Genomic DNA, 12,942 nt, shown 5'->3' on the forward strand with positions numbered 1-12,942 from the left:
ATGACAATGTTATAAAACAGCAGCGTAATACACAGCAGCATCACACCCATAATACACCATGGTATGCATGGAAAGCCACAACCACGGTGCAAGGGTTGCCAAGGACTCGCGGCAGTGTTCGGCGTGGTAACTATGAATTAGTAGTCAATGCCATGCAAATGAGGCAGATAATACTGAATCGCAAAACCCCCGCCGGTGTAAGGCTGTACCAAACGGCGCAGCGGTAATACACCGAGGAGTGGCTCAGAGGGAATACATGTCATCTGCAGAGGGGTGTGCCACCGTAGAAGGAAGCACATTGGAGCTCAGCAAACCTGGGATGTACATCGCACATCACAGCTGCAGGACCGGGGTGTGGGGCAATAGTTGAGCTGAGAGCACACAATGCGCGCAGAGGTGCATGTGCACGAGGATGACTACGTTCCCTTAACCCAGTCATGTGACGCCCGCCCCGCAAACAACATCAGAAACAGGAAGGTGATGTTAAGAATATGAGGAAATGCGGAAGAAGTGTAATTGGAGTAATAATGAGCAATCAACACTAATCAACCCACGAAGGCCAATCGGCGGCAGCTGACAACTCTGCATGCAGAAACCTGCAAAATGGGATAGGGGAGGCATATGAATGCAAAGAAAGTAGGGGAGGTAGCAGATTGCAAAGTTTGAAGACCTGACACAGCAGAGCAAAGCAGACAGGCAGCACAATGGCGGCGGCACACAAAACGCACGATATGACATGTCCCAGAAACTACACATGACAGTGCTCTGCAGGATGCATGCCAGGAAATAGTAGGTGCAACGTGCAGAAATAGTAAGGGAAGGTTGAAAGGTAATCCATGGCAGGCAAGAGTAATGCAACACCAAAGGCAACAGCGTTGTAGTGCCAACGGTAAAACACGGAAGATAACCCCCAGATACAGCCGTACAGACACACCCTATGACATCACCGGGTGCACAGCACAATAGTATAAAGTGTGAACACACACAACAAACAGCCGTGTATTCCCAAACGCCGCACCATAGGTGTAAACACACGGGGAACTTTTAAAACTTACATGTTGGGTGCTGCCGTGGCTGTGATCCATCAGCATGTGTTAGAGACAGACGGTGTTGTGGAGGAGGGTGCCGACAACCACCATAGGCCTCGGAGGAGAAGGAGAGTGTTCAGACCAAGGGTAACCTACCAGGGGCTACAAGACCTGGAGATAGTAGAGCGTTACAGGGTGGATAGGGACACGTTACAGCAAATAGTGGAGCTGTGCCGGCCACGCCTGAGAACATGAAACAACAGAGGGGAACCCATCCCAGTGGACACAAAGGTATGTGTAAGCTTGCGAATACTGGCCACAGGTACTTTCAAAGGCCAACTGGGGATATAATGGGCATCTCACAGGCATCAGCATCCAGGGTACTACACCAGTTTCTGGATGCCATGTTACCACATGCCAATGAGCATATATACTTCCCCAGATCTCAGGAGGATTTGGCTAGCAATATGTGCCACTTCCACCGTGTGGCACAATACCCGGAGGTACTGGGTGCGATAGACTGTATGCACATACAAATCAAGTCACCACCTGGGGAGCAGGGTAGATGCTACATAAACCGCAAGGGATTCCCCTCCATCAATTGCCAGGTTGTGTGCAATGCTCAGGGCATTATCATGGATGTGTTTGCTGGCAGCCCCGGAAGCTACCACGACTCCCATATCTGGCATGCCTCACAACTGTACCCGATATTCGCCAGGGGGGACATCCCACAAGGCCACCTCGTGGGGGATGCTGGCTATGCACTGGAGCCGTGGATGATGACTCCCATCAGAAATGCACACACACACATGCAAGAACGCCATAATGAGGCACACGCACAAACCAGAATAATCATAGAGCGTGTGTTTGGGATGCTGAAATCATGGTTCCGGTGCCTGGATACATCTGGTGGAGCCCTGCAGTACTCTCCAGGCACATGTGCCCACATATTCATAGTATGTGCCATGCTACATAATATGATCCTGCAGAAGCAGCTGCTGCAGGGACATAACGGTGAAGGGCCACAAAGCCCACCACAACTGCCAAGGCCAGTCCAGGCACAGAGGGTTCTGGACCAGGAACACACTGTGCCAGCCCCAGTAGGCAGACGGAGGCGTACCCAATATGCCTATGCCCTGGCAAAGAGGGAACGTATAGCACATACTCTGACAGCGTAGGCCCCATGGACTGACACCTCCCTACCTGCACACACAGTGAAATGGACGGCACACAAACATGACCACCTGTAAAGTGTACCGTATGGGTGGCCTCATGTGTGACTCCAACATAGGCAGCCCCCAAACACTGTACACCCAACAGCCAGTGGAGCATGTAACGCCAACACCGAACAGTACGCGGGTCCTACAGCATACGGCGTTGCTGTATGCTGCCACGTTCGCCGCAAGGTGTATACATATAAACATATATATATATATATATATATGTGTATATACATATATGTAGATAGATATAATGACATATATAGAAATATATGTACACATATACATATAAGTACTACAGTTAAGACAGGGAATCAGAGGGATGTAAGGTGACTGAGATGTAACACGCGATATCTGTACATAGTATACATAGTGAAATGACAACCTGAGCATCCGGGAGGTTCAACATAAGAGGGTACCACCAACCATGGAATGGGCAACATACCGAAATGCATAACCGCGAGGCGGAAAGATCGCCAGACCACAGTACTGTAACAGTACATGCGCGGGTAATAGTATGATGATATGAAGGGAGAGGTAGACACCGCCGCCGGTGTCACGGCCCACGCAGGTACTGTGTGCAACCGTCCCCGTGAGTGCCGTAGTATGTGTACGTGTGCGGTGAGGGTGCTGTGTGCGTTGCTGTGTGAGTGTAATGTGTGTGTCTCCGTAACATGTGCATGTTGGTGCCACGTTAGAGGCAGAGTGGAATAATATGTGTAGGCATATGGTACACTAGCCACAGGCATATGTACACCAGTAGTCCCAAAGTAGTAGTGAGAGCCCCACCCTGGCTAGGCATGTTGCGACGTTGAACGATACAAAGTGACAATGTCCCAGATGGTAGCACAGGAATATACCCCATAGCAAATGGAAAGGACGCATGCATTGTTTAAAGGAATACAACAGCCATGTTACACATTTGAATGCAATACTCCATTAACAGACGTCGTCATGACAGGGACACCCACATGTCGAACCAAATACTATACCCTACACACACAATCCACGGGTAACATTACTTCAAAATATACCTGTTGCCACGCATAGCGGTTGCAGTTACACATAACATAACACAATACAGACCATCTCCACGAAGGTAGGGCAAATAGCCAATGCCCAGTTGAGGAATCCAATTATACCCCAGTATCGACGCGTAATTTCCGAATGGAGTAGATGCACAGGTGATATGCACATAATTACTCACTGAGGAACAGCAATTGGTGGGATGAACTCACATGTTGCAGGTATCGATGGATATAAGGATGACTCTCAGGATATTCAAACCGTATGCTCATACCGAACCAGCAGTGTACAACCGAAAGCGAAAGAAAAAGGAAAACAGATACACGGAACGAAACACAGAATGAAACACCGACAAGGTATGTAGAACACACGATATGTACGGTTGTGTAATGCATGATGTGTATGACAAAGCTGTACTGTATGGGAATGGTGGTTGTAAGTAATGACACTTGTCCGTAATGCAGAAAGTGGTGAAAGGTGGTTATGTAGTGCTATCCTGCTGAGCATACCAACGCCTGTGGACACCATGTGCACAGCAGTGGGACACCATGTACACAGCCGAGGCACCACAAGGGCTGCCACAGGGGGGCATTAGAGAGAACAATGCCAGATCACACGCTGTTGCTGGCAGTGGATGTCCAACAAGGAAGTGCCATAGCAGGGGATAGGACATGTATGTAAACTGTCACAGCACGCATGTGTATGCGCATATACCGTTGATGTCATACGTAAGGTGCGGCCAACGTGCAAGTATGCCCTGCATTAGGGGATACTATGTCAACTATGTGTAATGTAAAGCTGTCAGGGTAGATATGACAGATAATATACACAGTATCACAGGCATATCATGCATAACAGAGGTATCGCCTATTGGTATGTACAATAACAGGATACATATGGCCTGTAGGTATGGGACAGAGTAGTAGCATGATAGCTAGCTGAAATGGAAGGGACACCAAGTAACCATGCCCAAAGGATCTGTAGCAGGTGCACTGTGGGCAACAATGCAGTTTGGCGGGTCCATGTGTAAACACATGTGCAGTGTACACAGTAGTGTCACCTCCCCATGGTAGTGTCCTGTGAACAGCAGAGGCGGGTGTCAACTGCACGTCTACACAGCACCGCTGCTGTGGTGGTACCAGGACTACGTGTCACCCAAACAGCAAGGGAGGTATCACATGAACAGTGCTACTGTGTGTCCCAGTGGGATGTGCACAGGACCTATGTTCCACAGCATGGTGTGCATTGTGTCTGCGGAAGTAACACAGATGCCCAGCCCATGCAGTGTGGCGTGTGTGCACATATCCATGAGCAGTCCGTTCACACTGCCCACCGCAAATGTCATGTATGAGGAGTATATGCATCAGTAATGCAGAGGACATGGGCCGTGTCAGAGCAGAAGACACCCCTGCGTATGTGGTATGCAGATGTGTACAGATGTGTTGTCCGTATGTCAGCCGCATATGTAAACCGTCCGAGCCTGGTACACATCGTGGCATGACAATGCTGTGCCATGTAAAGTTGTAGCTGTTGTGGAAGGTACACCATAAATGTGGTATTGTACCCTTCACTGTGTGTAGATGTGTGTATGTCACAGGTACAATGGCTACCTATGTACCAGCATCACACACAGTACAGATAGGTGTGGCCCTGCAGAAGGGTATCCATGCCACAGTGGAATACGGTAACCACAGGACTGTGTGGGGCATATGTGTGTACAGCAACCATGTACAATGTGATATGTATGTACGGGGCCAGTATCCATGTGATAGTCAGTGGGTGAATGTTGTTACGCAAAGGTGATGTGCATGCACCATGTGTCATGCATCCTGATGCCATGATACTCATATGATGTATCCGCCACACTGACACCCGTATGGTCGGTATTGGTATGAGCTGGTGGAGCAATAATGGCGCCAGGTATGTAGGCGTGGGATATCTAGGCATGGACAGTACTCTGTGACAGCATGTTGTGTATGTAAGCAAATAGTGAACATGAGGGGCCCCATGACTGAGGACTGTGTAATGCCATATGTACCTGACATGTAGTAGGTACTATGATATGCTCGCACCACTGTGTGTCCTGTCCACGAGCCATATAGCATAACATCCTGAGACACAGGGTATGATGTGCAGGTGGATGTGTACGTTGCCAATACCAGAACGTGGAATGGTGCTGAAGGGCAATGTGAGGACAACGTCTGATGTGTTGGCCTCTGTACCACCCCAACCGCCCATGCAACGGTATGACAGGTGGCCAGCATGTGTATGTGGCATGCTGTGGCATACACAAGCCCAACATGGGTGCTAGGAAAGGCCTGGAGGCCATCAATGTGTGCGGGAATCACGTTTGTGAGGATGTGCCCCATTGCCATTCAGAATGGTCCAGTCATGGGTGTATGACTGCAGTCCCACACGTGCAATGCAGTGCCACCCATGGGTAGTGCGAGAGATGCCGCTGTGCGGCGGTCAGGGTACACAATGTCCGACAACAGGCTAGCAGTGAATATAGCGGGCTGGTGCGGAGACATATACCAAACAGGTTGGTGGGACATAACAGCCAGGGACATCGGAAGGTGACATCGGGCCAGCGTCCCAGGACATAACGTGTGCATGTCAGTACCATGTATGTGTCCACAGGGACACTATGATGTCCATGTATGGATTGCGACCCTGTAGTGAGTGAGAGTGTGCATTGTTGGTAAGTACGCCATCGCCTGGCACGTTGCCAACATTAGCTCGGTCTGCAATGCCTGGGTGACTATTGTATGTGACATCGAATGTGGATGTAGCCAAACAATACAGACATACCACCACAATGCCTGAGGCCCCACACCGCAATGTGCGGCAGTCATGTTCAGGTAGCTAGCCTTGGAGTATGTGATGGACCTCGAGGACCCATCATGGCTGACAAGTGATGCACCCCACACATGTGAATATACACCACTGTGCAACAGCCTGCACATGTGGTTGTACATCATATGTGCATGGAACATGACCACCACAGTGGCATCTGTGAACAGGTCAGTACCGCCACGTCTCTGTGTGGAATAGCATGGTCTCTACAATTGTGTACATGCTACGGAAGCACACTGTGGTATGTGTCAGCATATGTATGTACACTGTCCATCTGCTGGGGTGTCATGCCATTAACAACTGCTGTCAGCAGACGTCAGTAGTACTGGTTGTAGTACACATGTTCCATGTATACTGCGATGGGTGTGTTGCCAGGGTGTGGCTAGCAGGGCCGTGAAGCATATGTGTTTATTCACCAAAGGGGGGATAACCCCAGGTGCGACACACCAGTCACATGGAGGTATTGTGCATGCTAAGGGTAGTGTAAGTATGGTATGTGTTGTGTATGTGTCAGCCAGCTGAGTGGAGTGCATGGCTCAAGCATGTGTAGGTACATGGGTGTCTATTCCAGGGAAGTGTGGGTTGCTGTCAGCACATGGCAGTATTAGCTGTCTGAGGCCCAATGTACAGTATAACAACACAGATGGCATGTAACCTGTGGTGTACAATGTCGACTCTGTCGTGTGTTACAATGTGTATAGCGGTCACAAACACAGGTATCCGCACATTGAGCACCTATGATGCATTGTGTTAGGCAACTATCCAGGATGTGTGCAAAACACTGTGTGATGTGTGATCCCCTCACCTGTGGGTGTTCCAGTCCAGGTATGTGCCTGGGAGGTACGATCCGTGTACAATCCGTACTCGCAGGCGTGCTGCGCAGAGCATGGAGGCAGGTCCCAGTCACCGCCGAGAAATGTGAGTGGTGCAATAGTGTGTGTGCCTTGCTTGTGTGCAGCACAGTGGAAGATGCAAGCATTGTCCCACATGACCCCATGCCGTGCCTGCCTGTTACAGCCCTGCCAGAGACAGTTATGTGACACCGCCACAGAGGCAGTATAGCATGTGAAGATGTACATGTGTGCTCCACACCCCAGGCAGATGGCTGCAGGTCATGAGTGCCACAGCAGTGTGGTCGACCAGGACTGTCATAGCGGTCAGATACCACATGCCTGTACAATAACAGTAGGAGCATAGGCAACAGTTGCAGTGACACAGTAGGTCAATGTACAGTGTCCCTGTGTTCAGACCACTGCCTACTGTACACTTGGCTAGACACACACCCAGAGGGTAATGACACCGGTGAGCCATCGCATGTCCCAGTACACGTAGCCTGTGTATTGCCATCACAGGGCAGTCACAATAACATGTTGTATGAGAGATATATTGTACCAGGTGATGTGTCATGTGTGCATATGTTGAGTTGCAGAGCTGTTCACACGTCCGCAACATCTCAGTGCATGATGCCTAGTGTAACATGATGTGTGGAACTGCACTGTGATCCACAACAGGGTCATCCGTGACAGGTGTGTTGTGAATGGCGTAACCCATGGGTCCACGGGATATACACTGCTGCTGTCGGCTGCCATGCTGGGGGCCACCAGTGGTGCCTACAGTGGTCATACAGACATACTGCATACATTGTTCTGGCAGGAATGTCCATTGTTGTAGATGATGTGGTACTACGTGAAGGTAGGTGTGTGTTGTGAATGTTACCCATCCAGACGTGACCATCAGGTGCAGTCATGGTTGTCGACAGCATCACACCCATCCACAGCTGTCAGCACCCTGTCCCCAGAATGGGTATCAGTCGCCCTCGTACTGTGTGACTAATGTGCAGATGGCGGAACACCTACTACTGGCTGGCTAACAGTGTCATCTAGGAAGGCTATGTGATGGCTGGAATATGCCGCTCTAATGTATAATTATGTTATCCCAATGAACTACATTGAACCACATATAGTAAGCCATGGCTGGCATGTAGACTGTGTGCAACAATGACTGTGTGACAGACCTAACCAATGCGGAGCCATGTTGAACATGCACCCGTTAGAACACCAAATGAGGTATGTTGCACGTATTGATGTACAACTGTCAGCTATGGGCACAGCATGGATGCAGATGCACATCCCCCACAGGCAGTACCGCTCCATGTTGGTAGGGGGGCATTGCACGAGTACATGTGACAGTTGCTGTACTGCCACATGTACTGCATATCCGTCATATAGGGGTAGCACTGGTACGTGACTGTCGGACATGCTTGTACATACGACCATGTCCCACAGGATATGTGTTACGTGTGTACAACACCTGTCGTACCGTAATCAAGCTGTGAAGTGTATGGCAGCCAGTGCACCTGTGTGACATGTTGTGCAATGGGTGCAAAGGTACGCAGTAGTGCATTACATGCCCACATGTCCCGCACAGGTGCATAGCCTGAACATACAATACAAATAGGGTGTTGGATAATAGCAACCCACAAGAGGTGATGGGTACGGGTGGCAACCCACTACCACCTGTCCGGGTAAGGTGTGCATGTCCATGACACATTAGCACCTGAGATGTTAGCAGTACAGCTGTACAGGACGGCATGCATATTTGATTACTAATACCCTTGCGTGTACCATCACTGGCCTGTTGACAGACAGACACCAACACAATGTGCAGCATTGACATGTGCACAGCACATCACCGCTGGCAACAGTAGAACAGGGTTACTGTGTTGACATGTGCACAGAACATCAGCGCCAGCCACAGTCGAACATGGTATGTGTTGAACCCCACCATCATTGTAGCCCATGCCACAGACAGACATTTATGCATCTGTGTATGTACGGCTGGGAATGTCCCTGGCCTAGCAGTATAGCTGTGTCAGTGTTGTGAACAACATACTGAATGGGCTGTGTGTGTGAGGTGTGCGTCATACGTGTATGGTCTGATGGATGATACCAGCAGTGCCCCCGCTATGTGAACATCCCTGTCCCCATAAATGGATACCTATGCTGTGCCCAACACCATGGTTCCTGTGGGAGGGATGGTGCTGTGCGGTGCACCCGCCGACATGGCGGTGGCAGCAGGCACTGGATGTAGACATATGTGGTACCCATGTCAGGCCGGGGTACCATCCATGTGCACGGGATATCATCGTGCGGGCACATACAGCACTGTGTTGAACAATATCACAGCACATAGCACCTGTCAGGGGTAATGTGTATGCATGGATGTGCGATACCAGCATGCACCATACACACCCCCACCAAGCAGCATGCTGCCTACCTTGCAGAAGGCCATTGTCCACACCATGATGATAGACATGCGTAATGTCCATATACCCATAGCAATGATATATGGAATGGACAGCCACCCTCCCAATACCAGTATCCCCCAGGCGGGACACATACCTGTGCCATGTATGTGACATACCCTGCCATACCATGCAGCCCTGTCCAGTAAGGCTGCATGTGCCATCACAGTCATACATGGTGCGATGGCCACATGGCACTTGCACTATCAACTGTCCAGAGCAGTAATGTGGCACTGATGCACATTGTGGTGTCACAGGTGCTGTGTGTCGGCGTGTACAACGTGCGAGCGCACATGCTATGTATGACCATCCCTGCTAATGTCATATGATTACACATTGTCCCATGTGTATCACATGTGCAATACAGGCAAGCCGTGGCAGGTTGTCCAACACCCGTACAGTGCTGTGTAGATGTACATGGCACAACACATGCATGTACAGGTGTCCACATGTATGTGTGCAGTGCCACCGCTGACGTCCATAACGGCTGCATCTGTGATGCCTAGCGACATATACACAGCATCCAGGTGAACAGTAGAACTGTGCGCACATCGGGCCACGTGCCAACTGGTATGAACACAGGTGCAGGCCGGTACACATGTCCACAGCAGGTTACCATCTACATGGGGTATGTACAGTGTGATGAGTTGTCACAGAGATATGATATGATACCCGCTGCATAACGGTGTGACAGGTGTGACAGCAACATGTCAGCAGTGTCATGATGCATCTCAGAGATTACTGTGCAGATGTCGTACATGTCATAGCAATGTATGTGCAGCGGTATGCCAGTACATCAGTGTGAATGTGACCTGTCACCATCATTATGTCTTCCAGATAATGCCTCGTTCACGACTGCCAGCCTTCAGCCACCAGGAGGATGACGTAATTATACCGTTGCTCCATGACAACTATGACCTGCTATTCAGCCATGTTCCACAGCAAGCGCAGCAGCGGGATGACCTGTGGCAGGATATGCGCAGGAGGGTGAATGACGTGGGTGGCAACAACCGCACCTACCAGCAGATACGCCGACACTGCACGGACCTCATATGGCATGCGAAACAGCGTGCCGCAATCGCCAGAGAACAAGGTGGAACAGGTGGTGGGCCACCAACCCAGCCCCCACTCACACACACGGAGGAGCTCCTGGCCAGTCTGGGGACACCCAGGGAACAGCATGCAGAAACACTATCCGCCATCGTGGAGGTGGGTGTCTCCCAACCAATGAGCCTGGAGCTGCCTGGTAAGTCAGTCTTGCATATGTGTATGATATCCACTGTAGGTGTAGGAGTCACTGTACACCATGTAATGTACCAGCACATGCCAGGTATATGGGCACACAAGCCGCATACTACAGTATGCTATGTTGTGTTTGCAGATGTGTGCATACCACATGCTATCACACAGGTACATGATGTGACATGCACAGTGCGAACTGTGGCTACAGTCATGGATAATGTTTATACTGTTGTGTCGCCCCTATACAGGTACCTCTGGCGTGTCGCACAGCCATGGGTCTGTCGCAGGTGAGACTGTTGTTAGTAATAGGCATGTTACAGTGTAGAGTTATTCGCCATGTGGCCAGGTATAACATGCACACCTAGGTTCTGCTCCAGTCACGGTATACAGGTCGCACCACCAGACACATACATGCCAGCCATGTGCAGTAGATACAACCATTATTATACACCGGCATTAAACCACAGTACCTGTCAGTGTGATATGTGCGGTCAGCTATGCATACAACGGTGGAGGTGTTCTACAATGGATGCATATGTAGTATGCATTGGAACACCATTTGTGGTATGCACACAGTACCACACAGTGAGCTGTGATCTGGGCAGCACACAGGTGTTACCAATGTGACATATGCCCCTGCATTGTGTGCACACGTTGTGACACGGCACCCGACATGTCCCACGCCCGTGGTGTTCTGTCTGCAATATTGTCACACCATCACATGACCTACGCCCGACATAGCAAACATCCACACTGTTGTCTGCATAGCCCTCTGGATTGTGACACCTCCGACATGTATGGGTGTATGTCACATGGGCCACCACAGGGATGGGTACACGATGCCCATCACACACAATTGTCCAAGACCCAGACACACATGGCCATGGGTGATAGCCACAGGCATGTTGCCACACAGTACATCTGAAGTGGATAGACACCGTTGCACATTGTCCACACATAGTGCGATCATAGCCGTAGTGGACCACCTGTACATTTGATGTGGTACACCAGACAACCAGAATGCCTGTCTGCAGCCACCGGAGGTGTCACCGATGTCTACCATATACGTGCTGTGGAACAGCATGACTGTGTTGCAGTCATGGCAATGCAATGCGTCCATGTTATGCATAGCACAGCAACATACATGTGTCCTGTTGCCATGCAGTGGCACAGTGCCTGTACTCCCCACTGTATAGCTATGTTCACAGCTCACACCAACCACACCTGCACAGACATCTTTGTTAGACATGCATTCTATCTGTAGCCTGTACACATAACGCTGTACTGTGAAGCCCAGTATGATGCGGTGCATGTGGCGGGACACCAATGTCACATGTCCACATGTTATCGCACATGTCGGCGGATTACATGTCAAGGTGACGCCAGCCATGTGTACTGTTAACCTGTCTGTGGCCACATGGTGTATCACGGTGACGCATGCAAACTACCATGAATGTGTGTACTGCATGCCTACTGATATGACACCTGCTTGATGTAGTGTGCACCCCAGGGCAGTATGCATACTAACACTATTAATGTCTGGCCTGCATTCCCTGTGCTGTAGTGTGTGAATGCTGCATGCCATCTGCAATATCACATGCATGATGTGTCTGCGTGTGTGTGTGTGTCTGCGTGTGTGTGTCTGTGTGTGTGAGTGTCTGCGTGCGTGTGTGTGTGTGTGTGTGTCTGCGTGCATGTGTGTGTCTGCGTGCATGTGTGTGTCTGCGTGTGTGTGTGTGTGTGTGTGTGTGTGTGTGTGTGTGTGTGTGTGTGTGTGTGTGTGTGTCTGCGTGTGTGTAATGTACCTTACAGTATGTCTTTGTATTCACAGGTGGTGTAGGTGCATTCCCCTCCTGCGGTCCATCTGATGTTAGTGTCCCCACAGATACTAGCGGTGATGACCATATGCATGAGGTACAGGCAGGGTTGTCAGGGGCAGAAGCTGTGCCATTGGTTACCATCCCACCTATGTCCCCCTCATCCCTGCGCACGGTTCTGATGCCAACACATACTACATCACCGTTGCCCATAGAGGAAGGACAGTCAGCGTCTGTTGGAATTGAGCGGGAATGTGTGGTGGCTACAGAAGGTGTGCGTACACACCATGTTGCCAGTGTAATGACTGGTGATGTGCCACACAGGCATGTGGCTGGTGCTGCTCATAGGAGGACCTCTGGCAGACATGCACCTGCTGTACAGGGCGCAGCAGCTGGTATCACCAGACGCATGTTCCAGACTGTAATGGCGGCACAGGCATGTGCTGAAC

The sequence above is a fragment of the Protopterus annectens genome, chromosome 1.part2, assembly GCF_019279795.1.
Source record: "Protopterus annectens isolate FY-2018-M chromosome 1.part2, PAN1.0, whole genome shotgun sequence".
Classification (NCBI taxonomy): domain Eukaryota; kingdom Metazoa; phylum Chordata; order Ceratodontiformes; family Protopteridae; genus Protopterus; species Protopterus annectens.